The 15040-nt window shown below is 36.6% G+C and overlaps 1 pseudogene; it reads right to left on the bottom strand.

Moving 5' to 3' along the window:
* The window catches only part of LOC127452269 (centrosomal protein of 112 kDa-like), a 284785-nt pseudogene that overhangs the window by 73058 nt on the left and 196687 nt on the right, over positions 1–15040 (bottom strand).

The following is a 15040-nucleotide window of genomic DNA, read 5'->3' as shown; positions in this document are numbered from 1 at the left end:
AAATAAGCATCAAACAATTCCAGTCAACGATATCCCTGCTAACTATTTCTAAGAAGAAATGTGGTTAGCATTGAAAGGAAGAATGAGGAAAATAATGAAAAAAACTCAAAGCGAGCAGCGGCATTATCTCCTTGTCTTGCACCTGCTGTGCGTTGAGCTGTGCCGGCCGATGAGGGCAGTGCCGATGGTTCCCAGGGTCCATTGCTACACAGATGAGATCTGGTGACTTTGTCTGGTCTGGCCCCCGTCTCCCAGTTAGCCTTCGGTGAGTGGCCTGGTCCCAGCAGAGCTCGTGCTAATCCCCCTACAATGTGTGGCTCGGCACCCTACCTGGCCTGCCAGCTAGAGGCTGCTGTGGTGCTATTGAGAGCAGGTGATGAATGCTATTTCTGCTCGATTCCCTCGGCCAATCAGGCACAAGGCCAGAAAAGCCACTTCAAACAGCCCCATAGCAAGATTTGCTAAGAAGATTTTTCATCCTCAAGCTTTAGCCATTTCGCCCTTCAGCATAGTAGAGGAACAGATACAACAGATGCGGATGCATACGGACATCTCCAACAGGGCAAAAACGAACAGCCAACAGAAAGAGCCTCAACTAATTGATGAGGGATTTCCGAAGGGCGAAACTCTCAGCTCTTAAAGCAATAGGACAGTGTAATTGTGAGATATTTGTTTGGTATGCAACAATCCAACCATCCAATGTTCATTATAGAGTACACAGTGTATATATTCAGACGCTTCTAATTGATCAGGTACTGCTTAAGGACGCAACTCTCCGGTCTTAAAAAGCAATATGACAGATTTTCTATAACATGCCATGTGTTATTATGCTAAAGTTGAGTGCACCTATTCATTCTGAGATCTTTGTTACCATCCAGTGTTCAATAAATACACATTTCAACAGATGAACAGTCAGCGATTACCTTTAGTTTAAACCCCAGCATACAGCACGCTGTGAAGGGTTTAAGCCCATCCCATGGATATTGTCAGACAAGCAACAAAGCATCGCTATGGTTTTGACAATTCTGAGTGAAATTTTTTCGACGAAGGGTGAAAATCCACAGCAAAATATATGGCGATCTGACCTCAGGAGAGCAACGAGCGGGGGAAGAGACTGAAAACATTGTAACGTCACAGAAAGGACTGCTGGGTGCCGGGCTCTTAAAGCAGCAGTGCTGAATGGCTGCTGTCATTGGGCAGATGTGATTAGCACCCCCTCCTAGAGTGCCAGTGCTGAGGTCATGGGGCGGTGGGCGACTGAAGGAGACTCCCCCGGGAAAGACTGAAGTCTCTGAGAGGAGAGAAGCTTGGCGGCACTCAGTAGGGGTCCCGTGTGAAGAAACATCAGAGGGGGGAAATCTATTCCATTATTCTGAGTACAGATGCTCAAAATGGACCATTCTTTCTATGTGTGAGCAGTGTTAGGGAAGGCATTTTGAAACTGTAGCAATTCAAGATACAAGCTACATATAATTTAATGGAATTGAACTAACAGTCAATTGAAGAATTGGCTATTGCCCTATAGAAGAAGTAGCATGCCATTAATAAAATGAAGCTAAGCTATGGGGAGATATATTTTTTTAAATATACAACGATATTGCATCTGTCTGTCTATCTATCTATCTATCTGAGTGCTTTATTAGGAACAGCTGTACACTTGCTAATAAATGCGATTATCAGCCAGTAATCAGCCAATCGTGTGGCAGTAGTGCATTACATAAAATCATGCAGATACGAGTCAGGTGCTTCAGTTAATTTTCACATCGACCATCAGAATGGGGAAAAATGTGATCTCAGTGATTTTGACCATGGCATAATAAGTCTCTTTTCCTACCATTGGGCCGAAAGTTTCTGAGCACGGTGAGGAATGGTTACAGTAGCTTTTCCACCTGATTCAGCATGGCAAATTAGAAACTGTTCTCTGCCTAGAATTCTCAGCATGGTTAGACAACTGTGCTCAACTGTGCAGGTGGAATGCCTGTAGTGACGTCGCAATTCACGACTGGTCAGTTGCCAAGGTTACTAATTTTTTCTCTGTAGCTGGCCAAGCGCACTATTTGGGCAAAGTAAACACACTTCGCACATGGTCTTTAAACTGTTGCGTTACCAAGGTAACGACTGACGTATTTCTTGTGTACATTCGAAGTCTGTTTTCAGCACCACAGTGGAAAAAAATCCGTAACCGTGCCGGTTGGCCCAGATCTGAACAGAATAGAATGGTTTCGCAACAACAACAGTTCGGCCCGATGGTGGAAAAGAGGCTATTCTTGGTGTCACACAATCTCCCGTTCTACCACATACCAAAGGTGTACTATTGCAGTGCTTCCCAAACTTTTTAGGCCAAGTACCACCTTCGATCAAATCAGAACATTCAAGTACCACCTAGTCACCACCAGTGCTCAAATATTTCTACAGCATTTGGTGGATACACATTTTTAACATAGTCTTAAGGATTGTGAGCAACATACACAATGCCATATTTGATTAATATCAATATTCCTGTAGTTGACACAATCAGCAAGAGTGTGTTTCTAAAATCAAACATACAATATGAACATTTAGAAGTTTTGCAATCCAGTTCAAACAAACTACTATATATATTTAGAAATTTGGAGCTTAGACATTGATAGACCCTGTTTTTCATCTCAGCCCCCCTAAAATTATGCAGCTAGCATCACCCTTAAAAATATGTGATAATGTGCATGTGATCTATAAAAACAGTGGCTGCAGTAAGCTGTCTGGGGTTCATTTTACTCTGAATCATGTCCTTACCAGTCGTTATCTTTAAAACTTGTCAAGCTAAGTATTTACCTTCCCTCTAGTCATATGTGGACTCAGCCATAGGTGACATAGCGGCAATGTTCGTCACATAGCGCTGCCTTGCGCACAGCTGTCAGACACGCACTCCATTTGTCTGTCCCACATCCGAGCAATATTACAGCCAAATACAACCCAGCATCTTTGAGTCAAAAGCACTATTTAAGATCATAGACTTTAAGGAAGTCTGAGAATGTGTAAAACAAACGGAATGATATCTTGCCTCAATCGCATCAGTTTTTGCTGTTCTGTTTTCTGCATGAGAATAATATTGTAGTGTGCGCACTAAGACACAGAGAATGTTACCTATTCACATCCTGCACTGCCAATGTCTATCTTAAAGATATATTACAATTGTAATCATACATTAGAAATAAAACATGGAAAACTCAAACCAGTCCATCTGGCACCAACAATCATGCCATGATCGAAATCACAGAGATCACATTTTCCACCCATTATGGTTGATGTTAACATTAAATGAAGTTCCTGACCCGTATCTGCATTATTTTATGCATTGCACTGCTGCCACACGAATGGCTGATTAGATAATCGCATGAATAAGTAGGTGTACAGATGTACCTAATAAAGTGCTCAGTGAGTGCATATTTTATATGTATATATATATATATATATATATATATATATATATATATATATATATATATATATATATGCTTCACTTTTTCCACATTTTGTTATGTTACAGCCTTATTCCAAAATGGATTAAATTCATTATTTTCCTCAAAATGCTACAAACAATACCCCATAATGACAATGTGAAAGAAGTTTGTTTGAAATCTTTGCAAATTTATTACAAATAAAAAATGAAAAAAAATCACATGTACATAAGTATTCACAGTCTTTGCTCAATACTTTTTTGAAGCACCTTTGGCACCAATTACAGCCTCAAGTCTTTTTGAGTATGATGCTACAAGCTTGACACACCTATTTTTGGGCAGTTTCTCCCATTCTTCTTTGCAGGACCTCTCAAGCTCCATCAGGTTGGATGGGGAGCATCAGTGCACAGCCACTTTCAGATCTCTCCAGAGATGTTCAATCGGTTTCAAGTCTGGGCTCTGGCTGGGCCACTCAAGGACATTCACAGAGTTGTCCTGTAGCCACTCCTTTGTTATCTTGGCTGTGTGCTTAGGGTCGTTGTCCTGTTGGAAGATGAACCTTCGCCCCAGTCTGAGGTCCAGAGCGCTCTGGAGCAAGTTTTCATCAAGGATGTCTCTGTACATTGCTGCATTCATCTTTCCCTCGATCCTGACTAGTCTCCCAGTTCCTGCCTCTGAAAAACATCCCCACAGCATGATGCTGCCACCACCATGCTTCACTGTAGGGATGGTATTGGCCAGGTGATGAGCGGTGCCTGGTTTCCTCCAGACATGACGCTTGCCATTCAGGCCAAAGAGTTCAATCTTTGTTTCTCATGGTCTGAGAGTCCTTCAGGTGCCTTTTGACAAACTCCAGGCGGGCTGTCATGTGCCTTTTACTGAGGAATGGCTTCCGTCTGGCCACTCTACCATACAGGCCTGATTTGTGGAGTGCTGCAGAGATGGTTGTTCCTCTGGAAGTTTCTCCTCTCTCCACAGAGAAATGCTGGAGCTCTGTCAGAGTGACCATCAGGTTCTTGGTCACCTCTCTGACTAAGGCCCTTCTCCCCCGATCACTCAGTTTGGCCAGGCGATCAGCTCTAGGAAGAGTCCTGGTGGTTCCAAACTTCTTCCATTTATGGATGATGGAGACCACTGTGCTCATTGGGACCTTCAATGCTGCAGAAATTTTTCTGTACCCTTCCCCGGATCTGTGCCTCGATACAATCCAAAGATTTCAAACAAACTTCTTTCACATTGTCATTATGGGGTATTGTTTGTAGAATTTTGAGGAAAATAATGAATTTAATCCATTTTGTAATAATGCTGTAACATAACAAAATGTGCAAAAAGTGAAGCGCTGTGAATACATTCCGGATGCACTATATATATATATATATATATATATATATATATATATATATATATATATATATATATGTATGTATATATATATATATATATATATAGTATATATATATATATATATATATATATATATATATATATATATATATATATATATATATGTACTGTAAATCATTCTTTTGTCTGCATTCTGCCCATTAACACGCACAATTCCGTAATATTAGTGTCATCATATATTACAATAACAGAGTGTAACTGGAGCATATTATGACCGCATATAGCGTGTTAGTGCATTATCGCCATGAATGCAGAATGTAAACATGACAAATTACACATTATCTACTGCATGTACATTCAATGATAACACATTTTAATAACACATTAGTTAAGGTTTTACATGTAGTCTTGTGCATCCTCATATTTAAATGCTCCACTAAACGCCTCCCTCGGCGGCATGACTGGTGTCTAAATGTTCGCAAACAGTATACAGTTGCTAAGCTGTTTCGTACTACTATTTGGCTTTGAGCGAAGAACGAAGAAGAACTTCACCATGAGTATACAGGGGCCTTCAACGGCTTATCCAATGTGCACAAGTGTTGTGCTAACAACTGTTTAAGTTTTGATGTCAAAAGCAGAGAGTAACCTGATGATTTTAAATGTGAATGTAAATGTGATTTTCTTGTATTGTCAGATTATTGGAATAAGCTGATTTTTGGTAGTTATCGGCATATTGGTGTGAATGTACAGTAAACACACTCATTGTGGATCTCAACTAGGGTGAAAGCAATAAATAGCATTTTAACAGATCAATTTACATGAAAAAAATATATAATACTGAGTTGAAAACATAGTGATAAAGAGCAACTAAACATCGGTTATATAAAATTAAATTAATTGCTTGATATGCTAAATAATTAATTGGAAATTTCGAAAATTAAAATTAGCTAAGAAAGAAAAAAAAAAGAGCTGCAAATTTGCTACAGATTTGCAGCTAATTTAGATTTTTTTGTATAGGGCTGTGTACCACAGAAGAGAAACATCAGTGTTTTGAATGCACGTTTGAGAGAATTTTCCTATTTGGAAAGCCTAACCCAAACCCCATATGTAAACCTAACCATAAAGTCATTACCATGATTTTACATATAAAAATACATTTTCTGTACCATGGAAAAAAGGAAATATCAGGGTTTAGAAGGAGACGAGGGAAGCATATGTGATTTGTTGGTCTAAAAGTCAGACATTCAAATTAGTAAGAACTGTCATGAGTAAGTGTTGGCCTGCTTTTGGTGAGTGTAGTTTATTGCTTGTACAGCTGGAATTGGGTTGACTGCCCCCTACTGACTATGGTCACATCCAAAGTAATTTGTTTTTGATTGAAAACTCTGGAAAACGATGACGTTGGGAAACTGAAGCCAAAGTATGCAGTAATGGAGAATGTTTTCTAAACGCTCCATTTTGGTGGAGGAAAAAGCCATACTAGTCTGGATGAGAGCCATAAACAAGGTGAAATTAATGCATTTTCAAATGAAAATGTATTAGTATGGACATGGCATATGAATTGTTTCGATGGTAAGACAATTCCTTATCATGGAATTTAAGAAAGGTTTATGGGGCATAATTAACTGTTAATTTTAAAATGAACATGTTAAATTGACATTCTTAATTATTTTGTTAAATTATTTCAATAAATATTATAACATTGTTCTGGTATCTGCACTCTGGACTCAGTGAATCAAACAAACCAATTCACTAAAATGAATAAAACCTCCCAATGCTTCATATGAGAGAAGAGCCTGTTTGAGTATTATTATTATTACAACAGCTAAGCTGTCACACTCATGAAAAATGTAGAAGTTACTACTAGTTAGTTACCCCACAAAACTGTATATGCAAGTGTCTGAGAAAAAAAAAAAAAGACAAAGAGAATTAAAGAGACATCTTGGAAAAATAGATTAACCTCCTCAAACATCTGTGGGATGTTGTTGATGTCATATACTGCTTGCTGTGACCTCAAACATGAGCTCAGCGTCTGCACACAGAGCAGGCGTGACGTTGTAAAGGCGAGGAGGTCAAAGAGACACAGCACTTCTATAGAAATGCACTCTTTCAAAGTACCATTGATGGGAGTCCTGTGGAATGAGCCTTTGTGTCCACATGTATAGCTGAGAGTGACCCTCACACTTCAGTCCACTCATAACACTAACACTAAACATTTTAGATCAATCCATCATCACATGAGGGGTCAGTCAACCACAGCTCTCTTCACGAACTTACTCACCAGGCTTTCAAAAGAATAGGTGCTCAATATCATCACAATGATTCACCAAACTCACTGTTAAAGGAACAGTTCACCCAAAAATAATTTATTATAAATAATCATAATTTACTCACCCTTATGTTGTTCCAAACCCACACAATTTATGTGGAACACAAAAGGATGTTAAGGCCCGGGTAACTTAAATTTTTTTGGTGCTTTAAAGCAGTAAAGCAGTCAGATCTGTTACAATCTGTTTCTTTAGTGATGGCGTGAATCTAACGAAAATATGTCTATGTCATACTTTAGATCCAAAATTATATTTTTTATGTTGTTTTTTCTTAAATGATTATTATTATTAGTAGTAGTAGTAGTAGTACTAGTAGTAGTAGTAGTATTTTTATTTATTTATTTTTGTTGTGGTGAAATATGACCCGGACATATTCCTGACAGGTTTAGTGAGATTCAACTAATGAATGCACTCTAACAAAAGTATATGTTGGTTTTAACCAAAAACAGGATAATAATGTGCTAATAGTCGACTGAATAATCATGCCTCTCCCTTTTGAAGTTTCTTGGACATCTCTAGTGCTCTGGTCGAGATTCCCTTTGTTCTAACAGATTGAAATCATACTTTGAACTGAAAAATCCAGTTTACACAGTAGATATTAATGAGGGTTTGTTTCCTTGGTAACGATATCTACCATGTAGACAGAATCATTAAAAGAGTCTATTATTCTCTCAAATGATATGATCACAATGAAATCATTCATTATAACTGACATGATGTAAAAGTCCAGAACTCCAGAAATAAATAAAAAGATGCTGTGTTAGGAGGGGAGGGACAGAAAGGGGTTTTTGGAGTATAAATCAGATATTTGCAACATTCAAACCCAAATGAAACACCTGCAACCTGAAAAATAAATGTGAGTTTCACAAATAAAGGGTCACATGTCACAATCTGAACCACATGAAAATAACTGTGAAATAAAATTGTTTCATGGGACTTCCATGATCCAAATAATTATAGAAAATAAATTCTAAAGTCTGAGTGGGGACAAGGACAAAATAGTGAAATTCTGGCAAATGTGAAATTTCAACACTAAAAATTAGTTAAAGGAATATTCCGGGTTCAATACAAGTTAAGCTCAATCGACAGCATTTGTGACCATGTTGATAACCACAAAAAAAAAAAAAAAAAAAAAAGATTTACTCTCCTTTCTCCATTAAAAAAATAAAATAAAATAAAAAAATCAAGGTTACAATGAGCCACTTACAATGAAAGTGAAATGGGGCAATTTTGGAGGGTTTAAAGGCAGAAATGTGAAGCTTTTAAAAATTTTTTTTGATTTTTAACCTGGGAGAGGTAGATAATAATTTTTAAATTCCACATAGCTTTGTCCCAGATTTTTCAATAAAATTGTTTAAGAGATATAACCATATAAAAACCATTTTTACATTTTTTGTGTTCGCAGGACAATTTTGACCAGTGCATCAATTGTGGCTTTATACATGATATTATGTAGATTTTTTGGTACATCTATGAATTACATTTTTACTTATAACACTTCATTTACATTTAGCCTCTTTCCCATACTCACACACTTTTTTGTCTCTCACTGGGACTGCATCTTGTATACAAACATGCACACACACATTCACATAGTCACACACACACACACGCACACACACACACACACACACACACACACACACACTCATTCCTGTACAAAACAGACATGACAGATGTAACAAACATAACAAATAAACTAAAACAAAGGTACTACTGTCTAAAGGGGGTGTGGCCAGAGCAAAAGTTCATGCACACATTAGTCTAAATAGGGCTTGAAAGAGAAAATCTGATGCAGAACCAGCTTACAGCAAACTCACACATCAACATTCAGCAGTTCATTAGAGTAAATAGAATAGATTTTACTTAAAAACATAGTAAAGTATTAATGTTGTATACAGTTGTTTTGATGAAATTTATTTGAAAAAGAATACATAGGGGGGCCCGGATAGCTCAGTGATTAATGACGCTGGCTACCACACCTGGAGTCGCGAGTTGGAATCTAGGTTGTGCTGAGTGAATCCAGTCAGGCTTTCTAAGCAACCAAATTGGCCCAGTTGCTAGGGAGGGTAGAGTCACATGGGGTAACCTCCTCGTGGTCACTATAATGTGGTTCCCGCTCTCGGTGGGGCACGTGGTGAGTTGTGCGTGGTTGCCGGGGAGAATAGCATGAAGCCTCCACACGCGCTATGTCTCCGCGGTAACGCGCTCAACAAGCCACGTGATAAGATGCGTGGATTGACGGTCTCAGACTCGGAGGCAACTAAGATTCGTCCTCCACCATCCAGATTGATGCGAGTCACTACGCTACCACGAGGACTTAGAGCGCATTGGGAATTGGGCATTCCAAACTGGGGAGAAAAGGGGAAAAAATCAACAATAACAACAACAACAACAAAAAAAAGAAAACGAATACATTGCTTTCATAACTTTTGACCACCAAGTTGTATTGAGCAGTTATGAGTAATAGGAAATTCATTCAAATTACTAGTAATTCTCATATTAGACGTTAATATAAATTGTATATTATGTTATATTTAGATACAATCCCACAGAAATGTTGATAAAAAAGATGTCTTCACATATATCACACTGGTTTTGCTATAGTTTTATATATATATATGTATGTATGTATATAATTGAAATGTCAAAGAATTTCTACATTTTATTATTTCTAAAAATGGCATATTAATTAATAACTTTTATATTTGTCAGTTAACATGCCAAAAATATCAATCTTTTTACATGTATGAACAGTTACAAACTTATTAATGACTTACAATATAGTTTTAGATGAAAACCATCTGGTTATGATTGATTTATAAGCTTGAATTCCACCGGGTCAAAATTGACCCGCAAATAAAAAACTGTATGAAGATTCTGAACGCAATAGGAGGGTTAAAGCACATTAATTCCTCTGTTAAAAATGTTGTACTATTTGAGTTGTATACGTACATAGAAAAGGTAAGCGATTTTACCCCTAAAATCATGTTAACACGTATAGTGTTTACATCTTGTGGCCATACATTTAAAACAGTGAAACAGTATTTAAATGTTTACAGATTGGCCCCATTCAATTCCATTGTCAGTACCTGACTGTAACCCAGATTTGTGTGTGTGTGTGTGTGTGTGTGTGTGTGTGTGTGTGTGTGGTAATACTGTTGATTGAGGTTAACTTGTATTGAACCCGAAATACCATATCCCTTTAAAAAAAGCAATTAAAGAGAATGACTGCTTTATTACATCAGGCTTTTTTTTTTTTTTTTTAATCATGGTGGGGAACAGAAAAGCTCCCCTAATTAAAAAAAAAAATCACTCAATTATACTGTATGGTGAATAGAATGTTGAGACATTTGCAGTATTAACACTCTCATAGCAACAGTAACCAACGCAATTCTAAATCTTTCAAAAGAATACATGAGATCATAACAGCTCAATATCTGCAGATTCTGTCAGTCATTTGTTGATACTGAACCGAGTTAACATGTGTTTTTCTATAGGAAGGCTCTTCTCTTGTGCTTCTTTAGGCTTCAGCAGAATGTCTGGGATCTACTCTGCACAAGGCTGTAAATGTGTACAACAGCCATGGCTGCGTGTGAACAGACAGCCTGCAGTATGTGCGAGGTGGCTTCCATATGTGCAAGGCCTGTCAGCTGAGCTGGCCGAGAAGGAGAGGGCCCTCTTTAAACAGAGATGTGAGAGGTGGTCACCACAACTGCATGGACCGTCTGCTACAGAAGAGCTCAAAAGATCATGGGAACCGGCTTGAATTAACTCTTTTTATTGTGCATTTAAAAAACCAAGAAATGCACTAGAAAAACACATATATGTGCAGAAGAAAAATGTACATGTGCAATACAAATGTGCTTTCTGCAGTAAAAAATAAATAAACAAAAACGTGACTGCAATGTATTTCACTTGTTGGTAATATTTCACACACATTCGGATAATAATTGAAGTCATCCGGATTTGATTTAGAAAAACATTAGAAGGTCTTTCTCCATCATTTACTGCTAAATGAGAGTCCGTATATGGGATTGTTGTGACAGAAATGTGTTAACTGTGTAATGTCTTTAAGAACATTTAATCTCACAAATTAGGGAGATAAACACATAAACATGTTAGGAGCAGACCTAGAAATACACTGCAGTTGTGAACATTGATTTGTTTGAATAAATAACATTTTAAAATACAAATACTGTACTTAACTACTTAATATTAAATAAGAACCTAGTGATCACCCAGTCAACAGCTTTTTTGTCATAAACATTTTGTTCAATGCTTGTCAAATTTGGCTCAGCTAATCTTCATACCATGCCAGACAAAAAATAAATAAAATATGGATTTGTGCTGCTTGTTCAGTTTACTTGGTTCAAATGAATAAAAGCAACACAATTCTAGAACATTTGGTCACATCTTGATTTTATTGTGTTTTATTCATTTAAAATTGAAGTTTACTTAATCCATCTGTTGGGACTACATGAATACTTTTTGTGGTGTTAATGTAGCACTGATAAAACTGGGCAGGGGATTTCCCAGCATGCTTTGCATGGGACTGGATAGGGAGAACAAGTTTTGAAATGAAGTGTTATTTTATGAGAATAGGAGGAGATTTGTTAATGTTTAATGTTCTGTTATATTGGTAGTGTCTGTTATGCTGGACTTGGTGAAGAATGGCGCTTGTGCTTAGTGTGAAGATGGACTTTCACTTTCAAGTAATATTTATAATAGATATATAATGTTAGATGTTATAAACTTGTTAGATATATTTGAGTGCTGCTTAGCTCTATAAACAGTTGCAATTAAATTAAAAGTGCAACAGTTTGAATGTCCTTACTCTTGCTCACCTGGCATATACTAACAATTACTAAAATAAATTAAGTTGGACCAACATAAGAAAATTAATTAAATAAACCATAGTAAATTGAGTTTGACAAACCTAATGAAGTTGAGTTAAAACTACTAAAGTACATTAATTATGTTGGCTCATTGAAACCAACTTAATCTGAATGTAAGTCATTAAATTGCTTGAAAGACATTCAATTCTAAAATTCCGCTTGCTAAACTTTAAAACCTTGTGTCTTCAGTGCCCAAACTCTTAATAGGTGTTATTAGAAGAAACAGTGATGTTACACACTGGTAAACATTCAACTGTCCCAACTTTTTTGGAGTGTGTTGCAATCATGTGATTTGAAATTGATATTTGAAAGTGTATACATTTATAAAAATAATAATTTTACAAGGTAAAACATCAAATAATGTGTTGTAGTGCTTGTTTTTATTAGCATTGTTCATACTGTCCCAACTTTTGGAATTGCATTTATTTATTTTGATTAAAAATGTATCTTCCATACTCTAAATATTTTAACTAGCTTTTTACCAAGGGATTAAGGTTTTAGGGCAACTGTTGATTATTTCGATAATCAATTAATCTGTTGATTATTTCTTTGATTAACAGATTATTCTGATAAAAGCATTTTAAAAAAAATATATATATATAAATACACAATTGCCTGCTATTTTGTTCAGAAATATTTAAAATATAAATTGTCCAATTTAATAAGCATATTTACATAGTTATAATTATCTTTGTTATAATGCCACAGTTACTGTTCTTATAAAATATAATTTCTTGCATTATATGTCGAATTTCAATCAATTGCACTTGAATGTAAACCAAACTTTGATGTCCAAAAAACAAACATTTGATCAAACTGCACAGTTCAATCAAAATAATTGCGCACTCTTTCTCCACTTCACTTGGTTTGACTGATGTGGATGCCCGCTCAAGGTTGCTCAGTGAAGTCTTACAAGTTTAACAGATACTCACATGGAGATAAATGGCTTTCAATTCCAAATATTTATACTTAATAAAATATCAGTCAAATGTAAGAGATGTGCGAGAGAGAAACAACTCAGCTCATGTGCATTAAATAGCCCAAACACTTTGTCAACACATCTCATGACAACTTCCATGCCCAGAATGGAGTACCCATGAGCAAAGGTGGTCATATTCATATAGTATACACCTGTGGCAACTGCCTTTAAGATGAATGGGAATGCTAACAAACAGCTCTCTCCAGACAGATTTTCCTTAAAGCTTTATCACTACAGCACCTTCAGGAAATGCATTTCTAGTATGCAATATAATATCTATTGCTAAACAGCAATAAGATAAGATTGTGCAGTGAACAATATTTGCAATTTCAATCTTGAAAAGATAGATTGCACCAAAGATAACAGGCCCATTCCTGTCAGTAAATGAAACTTCTTATATCTGTAAAAAAGTAACGTTTTCTCAGTTTATGGGATTTCGATTAAATGAATAACAAATTACTTTCTTAATCAGAAGAAACTGACTGGAATGATATGATAAGGAAACTTAAATGCGATGTGACTGAAATGCATAAATATATGTGATTCTGCGACAGCTTGTCCAATCATCTAGAGTGAGAAGATCTTATATATTTATATGAACTGTGTCCGTCAGTGTAATAACATTTGGGGCTGAGTAAATTGATTAATTCATTTATGTTTCTACCAGCACAAAACCGTTTGTCACGCTTTAATGTACTGTAAATGAATTTGAACCGCAGCAAGCAAGAGAAAAACATATGTAAACATATGTAAAAACATATTGTTTACATTCTGACCTGTTGTTTGTATCTGTGCTGGAGCTCCTCTGGCTGGTAGCTGAACTCTTTAGACTGTTTCTCTCGCAGTGATTTAGAGTGAATCAGATCTGCCTCCACTTTCTCCATCTGAAAACAGAAAAAAAAACCCAGAGTGAATTACAGCAGAAATAAGAGATTAGAAAGTGGCAGCCCTCAAATACAGGACAGTATGACAGTAAACATGCCAGCTGATGTCTTAGTTTTGTGAGAGTTTGGATATTTTCAGAACAGAATACAACCTACTATTTTTGCAAGAATGTAGTATGCAGTATGTATATTGTGTACAGTCTGCAAATTTCCTGTATGGATCTGTAATGACCAGCTATTTTTGTCAAAATGTGCAGTATTCCAGTGTAGACGGCTTGATTGATTATAATTGAGTTATTTACTAGCGGCACACCACTCACGTCCGGTGTAGACAGGGTGTTCGACAGGATCAGCACAACAGATTCAATCTCAAATCATCTGATTCAAGTCCATGTTTCACTATTCAGAGGACTTCCTTTCTACTAATGCAGCTATAAACATATGGATAAAAATGGACAGAGAGAAAATGAGCGAGAAGGGGTGGCATTGAAACAATATTGGACACTTTGATGTGGGCTGAATGATGGGCAGATGAAAATTGCTAGAGACACGGGTGGAAACAGAGGAAGTCTCTAGAAAGGTGAATCAGAGAGATCATGAGCAGGATGTGGGCAGCAGCTTCAGGATCATCTAACACTCGCCCACAACATGACCATTAAACACACACACACTGGCCAGTGCAACACTCTAGAGAAACTCTGCCCACACACTGCCAATGACTTCATTCACACCTGTTTAAAGCTTCCTATGGAAGTTCAAGTCATTATTGACTGCACAGACACTGAAGAACATAGAACATAATAGAGATGAGTCACAACGGAAATAGTTCAACTTTTTAAAAATGTCTCGAGTAGGGTTGGGAACAGTGTTGGGTAAGTTACTCAAAAATAGTAATCCACTACAAATCAGATTCTTTTGCTGATTGTGTCATGGAAAAAAGTAATCACAAAAAAAATTCATTGACTTTTAAGTTACTTTCTAAAACAAATTTCACTGAATAGTTTTTGTTTTTCTGCTCAACAATTTCAAAACAGTGTCTATATTTCCACCTTGTTCATTGTTGCTGTTCCTTCACCTGTCACAACAGATGTACATAATACATACATATATGTACATATAACAATAATTCATGTTTCAAAGTATATATTACTTTTTTAGAAATATGTGTAAC

This window comes from Myxocyprinus asiaticus, chromosome 14 (assembly GCF_019703515.2).
Source record: "Myxocyprinus asiaticus isolate MX2 ecotype Aquarium Trade chromosome 14, UBuf_Myxa_2, whole genome shotgun sequence".
In the NCBI taxonomy this organism is placed as follows: Eukaryota; Metazoa; Chordata; class Actinopteri; order Cypriniformes; family Catostomidae; genus Myxocyprinus; species Myxocyprinus asiaticus.
Note: the sequence above shows the minus strand (reverse complement) of the source record. Positions and strands in the feature narration are given on the sequence as shown.